The sequence below is a fragment of the Cupressus sempervirens genome, chromosome 3, assembly GCF_028749045.1.
Source record: "Cupressus sempervirens isolate cs-2001-9-10 chromosome 3, ASM2874904v1, whole genome shotgun sequence".
NCBI lineage: Eukaryota > Viridiplantae > Streptophyta > Pinopsida > Cupressales > Cupressaceae > Cupressus > Cupressus sempervirens.
In genome coordinates, this window is record NC_143120.1 from 95,869,970 (window position 1) to 95,883,070 (window position 13,101).

Here is a 13,101-nt window from a genome sequence, read left to right on the forward strand (position 1 = left end):
ATTCTAGATCACATAGTGATGCCCAAATTAACAACAACAATAGATACTTGGGATCTTGTAAGGGAGACTATTCCAATACATGCAAGGTTACATCCTTGGCTTCCATTGTTGGGCCAACATATGGAACCATTATATCCAACATTCTTTATAATTTGGGGAATGTGTTTCATGCCTGGCATGCAAGTGATGCATCTGAATATGCAATTTGATCACCTTGGAAAACTGTATTTGGTCCTACTAGTTGGGAACAACTAATTTTTCATTTTATTGTACCTAATCTAATGACAAATCCACATGAATTTGTAATCAACCCAACTAATCAATGACTAGACCAATTTAACTAGGTTATGGCTTGTTTCTTTCTAAAAAATATCTGCTATGATATGTTTTTGTAAATTTCTTGCGAACTCTGCCCATTTTTCCTAGTCTACATTATTTTTGTGTGAGATTTTGAGGTAAGTCACTTAGCATGGGTTGATTTTTTTTACTGTTTTAGTATTTGAATTTTGGAATATGTATATAGCTAGATCAATTTTTTGTTGTGCTAAGATATAATAAGAACCTTAAAAAGATCTCTCTACATACATACATACATACATACATACATACATACACACATACATACACACACATAGTATACATGTGTGTATGTATGTATGTACTTATGTATGTATGTATGTATGTATGTATGTATGTATGCATGCATGTATGTATTTATATTAAATTTAATTAAATTAAGTTTTAAATCATATTTATGAAATCCCCTAACTATTGAAGATGAGGTATTTGGGTTTAGTTACAAGTTTTTGAATCATGCAGTTGTACCTTTATTGTGATGATATTGAGAGCTATTGGTTTTGTATTAATGAAGTTAGTTTTATTCATAAAATGATTTAGAATTCACCATAAGATGTGTTGGTATAAGTGACAAATAGAAGTGTCACTTGTGTTTCAAATATGTGGTTAAGTATTTTTTTTAGATGGTTAGGTCTAATTAAACAAATGACTAAATGTTTTGGAGGTTATATTTACAATCATTTTGAAATTATTTAACATGAAGTATAGATTTTGGGAAAATGATTGAATTCTAGTACCAAGAACAACCCACCTAAATTTTGACCCCATCTTTTGGTATTAAAATGGGTATTCTCTTTGGATCAAAAATGTTAGTTTGGTGATTTTTTTACAACTTTTCACAATTTAGAATCTTAAATATCGAAGGCAAAATGTTATTGTTCTTGTTATGTCAAGATCTTTACAAAATTAGGCTAATTGCCAATGTATTGTAAATCTATTTAAGAGAAGGATCTTATGCCAATTGAGTTTGGTAGAGCACTAGTACTCTGGAACTGTGCATGTGGTGGGGGGGTGGAGGGGGCAATGGAGGAAGCATTACTTATGTTCATAGCATTTTTTTAAACATCAAAAACTTCCATTATGTGATTAAAAATCTTGGTAGCTGAAAATGATTTACCCATTTACCCACATCAAACATTTTGATGACTATGCAAGTTGTCAATTTGATTTCCCAAAAGGAAATGATATGCATTATCTCAAGCACCATCGAGAACAAATCTTTGACTTAGGACCCCAAGTGAAAGAAAAGCTTCTCTAATCACCTGCTAGGAGAAATCTAAAGACATCCATGTTTAGAAGGAAAAGAAATAAAACATTTACATAGGTACCTCTTCTCCCCTTGAAGAAAATCGCAAAGCAAGGGCATGAAGATCATAAGGGCACAACAAAAAAATGTAGAGATCGCAAAGGCATGACAAAAAAATCCTAGAACTCCATTGATCTCTAGTAATGTTTAGAGCTATCCACCCTCGTTTGAAGCTCTCAACACTCTTTCACGCAAAACTCTCCACAATCGATCAAATCAAACGGGGAATGATTAATGTCATGTTTTCTTTTATTTTTGTTTATAATCACGTGGACATCACAATTATGATGCCAATGTTGATATAATGATGGCATTGGGCACACTTGCAAAAAAAAACAACATAAAAATCACAAACAAATCACATTGTCGTCACAATTTGACCCCAAATGTTGTAGTGACATAATGATGCCTTTGTCACTGAGGTTAATGTGGGAAAGTTTGATGAAGGGTGCTCCCCTTAATATCACAAACACATAATAGAAACAAAGAAACAGTAACAATATGCAAGAACAAAATATGAGCTTCTTATTATCACCACAAATGTGAAATTACTGAATTCAAAATTACAATATGCTAACCCACATGGATGGCTTCATTATAGTAATATGCAAGAAAAAGTTACAAACTATCACCCGTAGGTTTATGCTACCTAGGAAGGTTCTAGACACTCAAACTTAATACCTAGGGCCGACAAATCCTAATAATACATATAGAGTCGGCCAAATACACCTTTGACAATTATTTTAGAAATTTGGGGTAGCCCAAATTTGGAAGGCCATTACTCTCAAACATTTTCTCTAAATGGCTATTATAACCACTTTTCAGAAACCTCAACTCCTTATCTATAGGATCAGATTTGCGCAAGCACTTTTCCCTTGAGTTTTCAGGCCTCATTTGGGGCCTCTAAGGCATTCAAAACTGATCTTGAAGTTTTAATACCAAAATCACACACCAAAAATCTGCAATAAATTTACAGATACATATAATTTGACCATGAAACTCCACTGACAAGTTGATATATCTAAATTGAACCTTCACCCCTTAAATTAGATCATTATGAGCTCGTTTGATTGACTTACTAAGTATCAAGCCTCAACAGACAACAACTCTCGATTAAGACAACCCTTATTGAAACAAATGAAAGAAGATATTTTTGGGTGATGCAAGATTGCTCTTAAACTAAAGATGCTCCTGCATCAAGCACCTGGGGTAATATGAGAAGTAACCCCATTATGTCTTAAGTATTTAGAGGAAAAAAAAGATCGTTAACCTCCTCCTTTGTTAGCTATGATGAATCTTCTATTGGCCTCCCTTTCCGTTTGACCAAGATTCTTCATAAGTTTTGTTCTTTGTACTTTTTCCAACGTGACTGCTTAATATCTCCTCAATCTCTTTTGTAGCTGAACTAGCTGCTAGAATACTCCATTGCACTTCTGCAACTTCATCCCCATCACCTCCTTCATGGTACTCTGTCAAATCTAAAATATTAAATACTAGTGAAATATTAAATTCAACAAGAAACTCCACATCATAGGCATTTCTAGAATCATGCATTTTCACTACCTTGCATGGTCCAAACTTCTTCATTTCAACTTATTATATGTGCTCACTAGAAAATGCTCCCTTTGCAAATGAAAAATGACTTCATATCTAATCTGAAACTCTTTATACCTCATTTTCATGTCTTCTTTAGCTTTATACTCTGTATTCATCTTTATTATTTGCTTCCTTACCTCCTCATGGATATTCTTCAAATGTTCAAAAAAATGTTTTGCTTCAACACTACTTATCTCTCCTTTATCCAACTGCCTCAATTCAGAAGCATTTATGGGACTGCTCCCATATACAATTTGGAATGGTGATTTACCAGTAGTCCTATTGACAAATTTATTATATACAAATTCTTCCTATGGTAAAATCATATCCCATCCTTTTGGTTTATCTTGAACCAAGCATCTCAGCAAGTTTCCCAAACTGTGATTCACAACTTCTATCTATCCATTAGTCTATGGATGATGTGATGAACTAAACTTCTAATGTCTTCAATTTCTTCTACAATGTATGCCAAAAATACCTAACAAACTTGGTATCTTGATTTGAAAATATACTCTTTGCCAAACCATGTAGTCTAACCACTTCTTTGAAAAATAACTATGCCACATGAACAACACTAGTATTCTTGCAAGGAAAAAAATGTGTCATCTTTCAAAACCTGTCAACCACCACAAAAATAGAATCATGCCCTCATCGAGTCCTTGATAATCCAAGAACAAAGTCCATGCTGGCATCCTCCCACGATGTCTCTAGTACAAGTAATGGTTGATACAACCCCGTATTCTGCTTCACTCATTTTTCCATCTGACATACTCTGCAACTATGTACAAACTTCTTTACATCTTGTTGCAATTGTGGCCAATAATAATTCTCAACAACCAAAGCAATGGTTTTATCTCTCCCAAAATGTCCAACCAATCCTCCATTGTGCTTTTCCTTGATGAGATTCTCTCTCATAGAACTCCTAGGAATGTACAATTGGCTACCTTTGAACATGTCATCTTGGATTATGAAATCCAACCACTTTGTCATGTCAAGTGTAATAGTTTATTTAGAAGTCTTCCAAGCTTTGTCAAAATCAGGATCCTCTAGATACAAGTTCTTGAGTTCCTTGAAACAAACCACCTCAATTTGCATCTTTATTAGCAAAAGTTGTCTTCTTCTAAGACCATTTGCAACTCTGTTACACTTCTCACTCCTATGTTTCAAACAAAAAGTATAACTCTACAAAAACTCAACCCAATTCAAATGCATTCGGTTTGATTTTCCTTTACTATTCAAATATTGCAAAGCTTGATGATCAGTATACAAAAAAAACTCCTTAAGAAGAAGATAGTGTCTCCACTTCTTCAATGTTTGAACTATAACATAAAATTCCTGATCTTAAACTTCATATTTTCTTTTGGTATCATTCAACTTCTCACTGAAATAAGCATCAAGTCAACCTTCTTGGCTCAAAGCAACTCCTATTACACTCTTTGGAGTAGGTCATTCAAGAATAGCCTTATCTTTCTTTGGGTCCATTTCCAGACCTTTTGTTGAGACTACAAATCCTAGGTACACCAACTCTTTTTCTTCACAAAACTGCACTTCTTTAGGTTTATCAATAACTTCTCTTGCCTCAACTTATAAAACAATTTTCAAATATGCATAAATGCTCCTCTAATGTCTTGCTAAAGATCAAAATATCATCTAGGTAAACAGTGACAAACTTACCCAAAAACTCCTTCATTACCTCTTTCATGAGCTGCATCAAAGTACTTGGTGCATTGGTTAGCCCAAAAGGCATGACTAGCAAATCGTACAAACCTTCCCTTATTTTGAAAGAAGTCTTCCATTCATCACTTTCTCTAATGTGAATTTGATGGTATCAACTCTTCAGATCTATCTTTGTGAAATACAAAGATCCACTCAAACCATCCATAATATCATTCAACCTTGGCAATGGAAATTTGTACTTGATTGTGATCTTGTTGATTCAACAACTCATGCACTTGTCTATTCAACTCCTCACTTTCTAATGGTGTCAGTTGTGTGTTTCCTTATTTCACAAACTGGCTCCTAGAATCAAATCCATCTGGTCACTGATCTTCCTTACTGGGGTTAATCCATCAAGTATGTTATCTAACACAATATCAGGAAAATCTCCCAATAAATGTGCAACTTCTGTAGGTACCTCGGCTACTTCTTCTTTACCATCTTTTGGAATTACAACAAATCACATATGTTCATGTTTCATACCTTTAAGAAACTTATTTCCTTCAACAAAACACATTCTAGTAGCATTACACACCTTTTCTTCTTTTTCCTTCAATGGCTTCAATGTATATTCCACTCCATCCTTTGTCAAAGTGTAGGTATTTGCTCTCCCATCATGTACAACATACCTATCAAATTGCCATGGCCTACCCAATGGCATATGACATATGTCCATCGATATGATATTGCAAAGCACCTCATCTTGGTAGCTTCCAATCTTGAACTTCATTGAGCATTGTTCACTGACAATGACCTTGTGGTCATGTTGCACCCAAGTAAATATGGTATGGATGCGAATGTTTCTGCCTCTTTAGCTTCAACTTTGTGACCATCATTTCAGACACTACATTGTTAGTACTTCCACCATCAATGATCACATCACAACACTTGTCTTTACATCTGCACTATGTGTGAAACAAGCTCCTTCTTTGATCAGGTTCATTCTCACCACTCAACAAGACTCTTTTGTTAACTATGACTTCTCTTTCAACATCTTCACCAACATGTGCAACTCTGGCCTGGCCTTCGATTCTTTGATTTGTTCTTCCTTAGCATTGGGAACATTCAGATGCTCGATGCCCTTCTTTCCGTAGTGAAAACATTTTCCACGGAAACCCCCTCTACCAGATCCTTGCCCTCTTCCTCCCTGATCTTTATTGTTCTGATCATGGAAACAATTGGTATTGTTTCCCCTCTAGTTTTGACTATTACTTTCAAAATCATCCTTGTTCTTTTGATCATCATTTCGGCCTCCAGAAGACCGTTTGCCAGATCTTCCACTGCAAGCTCTTTCAAAATTCTTGTTATCAAAATTTTTGCTCAGCTTCTCCTTAGCTCTTAGGGAAAAATGATACACCTCTTTAATACTGGTCATTCAAACTAGGCTCAGCTCCTCCTAAATACTTGGCCTTAACCCATTAAGATAATAGGTAACTTTCTCCTTATTAGTTGCATGGTCAATTCTAATGAGAACTCAATAGAACTCTTCGATATACTCTTCAACAAATCTTCTTGTTTTCTTCAACCATTGCATTGTCTTCAATAAATCAAGCTCATAATCCATGAGAATGAATTGTCGCTTCATTTTAGCTATCATTCAATCCCATCTAGTGATTTTGTGTTTCCCTCTTCTATTTTGCTCCAATTAGATCTCTTGCCACTAGATCTTCACATGTCCCTTAAGTTTGGCCTTTGCAAACTTGACCCTACCCGGATCTTCAATATCTTCATATTCAAAGTACTCTTCCAATTCATTGCCAATCGATCAATTCCTCAAGGTTAAGGTTTTCTGAAAATGTTAGAACATCAAACTTAGGTCTTTTTCTAATCTTGGAAATGGCTTTTAAAAACAATTCTCCTTTGGGTTAAAAAATTCATCTTCTATTGCTTGATCAATGTTTCATTCTTCTCTCTCATCCTCACTTTCATCATCTCCTATGGCAAGATTCATTCCTTCACACATTTGTTCTTGCAAAGCTTGCATTTTCCGCTAGAGGGCTCTAAAACCCTCAGGTGTAACACCTAAGGCTCTTCCACCATGCTCTCTTCGTGGAGGCATCTTCACGCTTCTGTTGAAACCCTAGTGAAAATTGCCTCACAATCGACAATCTATTACATAGCCTAATTTAAACCATGATTCTGGTGTGAACTATCTCATAGTCAATGATCTATCCACACACTTTGGAACTCTAGGTCTGATACCACTTGATGAAGGGTGCTCCCCTTAATACCATAAACACATAATAGAAACAAAGAAACAATAACAATCTGTGAGAACCAAATATGGGCTTCTTATTATCACCACAAATGCAAAATTATAGATTTTGGAATTACAATATGTTAACCCACATGGGTGCCTTCATTATAGTAATCTGCAAGACAAAGCTACAAACTACCACCCAGAGATGTCTTAGACAATGTTCAGACATTTCTTATATGCAATTTTATGCTGCCTGAGAAGGTTCTAGACACTCAAACTTAATACCTAGGGCCAATAGACCCTAACAATACATATAGAGTCGTCCAAATACGCCTTTGACATTTTTTTTGGGTAGCCCAACTTTGGAAGGCCATAACTCTCAAATTGTTGCTCCAATTGGCTATTATAACCACTTTTCAAAAACCTCAACTCTTGATTCTACAGGCCCAACTCCACACAAGCACTTATCCGTTGAGTTTTCAGGCCTCGTCCGAGGCCTCTAAGGCCTTCAAAATTGAACTTGAAGTATTTATACCAAAAGCACACATCGAAAATTTGCAATAACTTCATAAATGCATATAATCTGACCATGAAACTCCACCAACAAGTTGATATATCTAAAATGAACCACCATTTTTGAAATTAGAACATTCTGAGCTTGTATGATTGACTTACTAAGTGGTAAGCCTCAACAGACAACAACTTTGCATTAAGACAACCCTTATTGAAACAATTGAAAGGAATTATTTTTGAGTGATGCAAGATTGCTCTTACACTTAGGATGCTCTTGCATCGAAGTTGTATATGAAAAACATTCAATGGAAAGAGTATTGATGTCAATGGGGGAAGCATATCAATGGGGGAGAGATGTTTCTACTAGATTGATTTGATTAATGAAGAGGATTTGAAAAGAAATGACTAGAGCAATGGAGCACTTGCAGCTGCATGGTATGTTCGGTATTCTCGGAACTTAAATGTGTTTCATCTATGTTGCCATAAATGCCAAAGGGACAGATTGTAAGCATGAACATTGATGATATTCCTATGGAGGAGTATCTTAGCATTGCTAGAAGAATTTGGGAGATTGTTTGAGTAATCATATGTTGCATTCATGGTAGTGTTTGTCATTGATGTCAATGTATCGAAGATTAGCCAAGCAGTAGTCAGAGATCAAGATCATATAGATTGAGGATTGAAGATGGGATCTTGTAAAGTTGAGGACATGTTCTCCAGAGTGTCCTGATGCTATGGTTAAGAGCACATGCAGAAAGTCGATGACTGGTAACAATTATTCAAGATTTATAGAAGATAGTATACGAATAGAGTTCCTAAAAAGTGGTTTCTAATAATCCAATTATATCTCCTAATAGGGATAGAATCTAGTTATGGGTAGTTGTATGGAGATAGAGGACATCATGATGATGATGTTAGTGAGCGCACAAAGTCCAAGGTCACACATGTGAAGATTATGGGTCAATAGTATTATGTAATTATGATCAAATGTATTGTAGCATATATTATTGTATCTTAATGAGCTCCTATTGTAATTGTAAATTGAGAAAGCCTCAAGGCCGACTCAATAAATTATTTTGAGGACTTGGTACAAAGAAAAGTCATTTTCCTTGTGATTAAAAATAAAAAGATGTATTGAAGGAAGAAAGTGACTTGTAAGTGCAAATTATATGCAAGTAAGCGATCTAAGGGAATATTGTGATGCAAGTTTGTTGATCTGGTATTGAGATCCAAGAAGTATTTGGTGCAACAAAGGCACAATGAATGAGCACAACAATCATATTTGGCAAAGAGTGCTGATGGGTTGTTGATCATTTTCTATTGTTTTGAAAGGTAGAATACAAAGGCCAATTGAACAATGAGTTTGGTGGTCTTGCCCTTGAAGCTGTTTAGACAATGGGTCCTTCTGCCTTTCACAACTCCTAATAGGGATGGAAACTTCTCACTAGGATTCAAAGTTTCCTAATTGAGACTGATATGTATTGAATGTATTTCATTGGCTTCTAACAAAGTCCATACTCTTACAAGGAATTTATATATTAGTACATCATTTTGTGGGTACCATCCCCACTAGGGTTTTCCCTCTAATCAAGGGTTTCCCTAGTTAAAAAATCTAGTGTTATTTTATATGGTTATCTTCTTGTGGTTATTGCACTTGTTGATTACATGTTTGAAATTTAACAAGGATTAAAAAAGTTGTTTTGATTGTATAGCTTATTCACACCCCTCTCCCCCCTCTAAGTTATCTTGGTGGACTTTACTTTCTAAAAGTCTTTTTCTAAATTTTAAATTCTCATATGCAAGTTAATATGAAGATTAAAGGGGAATTTAACAAAAAATGGTTTCTAAAAACATGAGAGGAGTATAAAAGGGTATTTGAGGAAACCATTTGATATACTTCGTTTATAAGAAATTTCTAAGAAATTTGAGGACGAAAACCCTTTAAGTCTCAATAGGGTGGAGAAAAACCCTTGGAGTTTCTCAATGGGGTGGACGAAAACTCATTCAACCTATTAGGTAGATTCATTACAAAATTCACATTGAGCTTATTTCTAGGTGAAGGCAATACATTTTTGGACATTTTATCACCAACTTTAGAGGCAATCATGTGGGAGTTTTGGTACAAATTTGAAGGATTATCATGGTGAAAATCTTATCATGTAAGAGTGATTAAATTTATGTCAAAGGTTTGCAATTTTATTAAGTCAAAGGTTAATGGTCTCTTTGTCATTTTTTGGGAATTACAAGTTCATTGGTGCATCCTTAGCCCTAGCAACCTCATTCTAATGTCTAGTCATTTGGATTTGCGGGGTTCTAATCAACATTGAAGAAGGGCTTAATCGATAGACTTGTAGGCCACGATTCCAACTTTATATCAATCATTAATTCATCATTATCAAAGCATCAAACAAGTGAGTTATTTATTGCAAAGACTTCGACAACATTAGTTAGAGTTCAAATGGAATTGAGAACTGAGTTCATTGTATGCAAAGGTCTTAAAATATTCATATCAAATTGTCATTCCGTGATCAAACTTTACAAATTCAAAGTACTTTATGATAGTATGAGTTATATACACTATTGTTATTTTATTATTAGGTCACTATCAACAATGTGCTTGTCATTTTGTTATCTTTTTATCTAGATTGCATGGCAATATCATAAATTAAAACTTAACACAAAAAACCCAATCCAAAAACTTTTTTTAAACTAAATTATAGTGCGATATTGCTATTAGGATTCAATTGTGTAGTTTTTTGAGTCAAACACATTGATCCGTGTTTCATGAATAGCGGTTAACATGAACCCATCTCAAATGAGAATAAATGGAATACTTCATACACATTACATCTAAGTGGTGCTCACAAAGGTGAAGCAACATGACTTTTTGGAAGTTCACAATCCAAGCACTACTCTAGCTCAAGCACACTTCAAATATAATGGCTGGAAATTTTGACTGCTTAAGTCAATAATATTGGGGAAATTCATTTTTTATTTCGATTAACACTGTTTGCTAAAATTTTGTCATATATTTGTAAAGGAGTGATAAAAATATCTAACAGAGGTTAGAAGAATGTTATCTAATAATCAACTCAAATATTTTATTGTTACCTCCCAAGTCATTGATACCTAGACATTTCCAATACAAAGTTCTCAAAGTTGCTAGGAGATGACATTTCAACAATGAATAGGCAAGAAGTCAAATATAAACCACATGGTTTCTATAATACAACAAGAAGTATATGGAGTTTGATAACATATATTATGAAAAGAGGAAAATAATTCTTTGCCCTAAGGATCCATTTCAAAAATGATGGTATCTCAAATATAGCAACAATAAAGTCCAAAGAAGAACTCTTAATTGTCTCTACTTTATGCAACCATTGGGAATGGAAAGAGTACAATGAGATCTAGTAATTGTTTTATCCCTTTTGTCATTTGGAATTAAGTGGATATATATAGTCATCAGTTGTAAAAAAAATAAAAATTGAGCAATTTAGATGGAAATTTTACTATGGATAATCCTAAAGGATCATTCTAAACTTGTATATTGTATATCATATTTTCTAAAATAAATACAGAAGTAAGAAAGGAAGCTAGAAAGACATGGAATTTCATGTGAAAGCTTGCTCCAAGATGTCCAAAAGATTAAGACCTAAACATTCATTGAAGATCAAGTGAAAGTGACTTAAGCTATGACAAAGGATCTAATGCATTGCTTATTGAAGGGAAATGAGAGCACCCCAGAAAGTCATCTAAGATCAGTATGCACATCAAGTGTCCAATAGTTCCTTGAACAACTTCTAATAAGCAAATAGAAGTGCATACTACTATGCCATAAAAGCGGAAATAGACATAGTTGATTTCCCACAATTAAAACCTTAAAGGAAAGTGATTGCAATTTACTGATCTAAATAAATTTCAGCAGCATTACAACATATAGATTATTATTCTACAACCATAAAACTAGAAGAATGAGACAGAATAGAGAACACAGATATACGTGGAGAAAACCTTTCGAAGTAAAAACCATACCTTCAAAACCATCAAGCTAATGTATCATTCAACAACAAGTTACTGTACATTTTCAACCTTCACATGGAGATCTACATCTTGCTCCATTCTAGAGAAAATCCGGTGCAAATAACTTCCCATCTCTCTCTTAATTCTCTACAACAATGCTTTGTACTTATAGAGTTTTCATACAAGAGGAAACAGTTTTTAAAGTGTTTACATTCAACACATCTACATATACTTTTTAAAAACTTTCTTATGCACAACCCTTGCATAAAAACAAAGCATAAGAGAATACATCATCAAAAAATAGAAGTTTTCTATTTTTCTAATCTAAGTCTTTTCTTGTGAAAAAATCCAACTTCATTTAGCAACTTTCCAAGAATGCACAAATAAAACAATAAATTGTGGTAAGGCTGAGTCACCTTATCCCAATACTTATGACAATAGATATCCTTAATCTAAATACACATCATTTCGATAATATGGCTTGCCAAGCAAAAATCTTTACTAGTTCCTAATGTGGTGGTTGATTTTAATATTTGATAAAACATTGTGATGTTTAAGAATTTGATGCTAGAAACGTAACTTCCAAGAAGCTCAAGTTACATGTCAAATGCTAAGACTTTCTCCAAGTTGAAAATAATTAAGATAAGAACTAGTATAATTGTAATATAATTTTTGTTTTGATGCTTTGGAAGTAAAACACTCATATAGGATTCAACCTTGTCAATAGTATTTTGAGCTTGTGTATCCTATAGAAAATGTAAATACACATCATTCATAGATGTTATAATGAAACATCATGTTGCTAAATCATTATACTAAAAACTATGACAAATGTTGATAAAGACAATTGGCATCATGAGACAAATTGAATGTCCACTATAGTTGGTAACAAAGTTAACAATGAAATGTGCACAAATATCCTACATTGCCAAGAATGTTAGCTTATCAAATAAAAATAAATTGGTTAAATTTCTCCACCTTGATTACTTACCTTGCACCTATTAACTTTGTTGCTTAGCACATAGTTTGACACTTTCAATCCTAGATTGCAATGCCACCATGTTGTACAACTACCTTACCAAAAAAATGTAAGGCTTGGGAATATGTGTGGTGGGAAAAATTTAAGAATATGGAACAACTAATATAAATAAGAAAAACAATTTAAGATGACCACATTTACAAACCAAGGAAAGTTCAAAGACTTCATTGCACAAACTAGAGAAAAAGAAAATATCTAAAATTACAACTAAAGGAAAACATAAATATGTACAAAATAGTATCTTAGTAATAATGCTAGCCCATGAATTACCAAAACATATAGTTAAATTATTGATACCCGATGAAATACCTAGAACTTAAAAGACATTTATACGTTAAAGAGTCCTTCTAA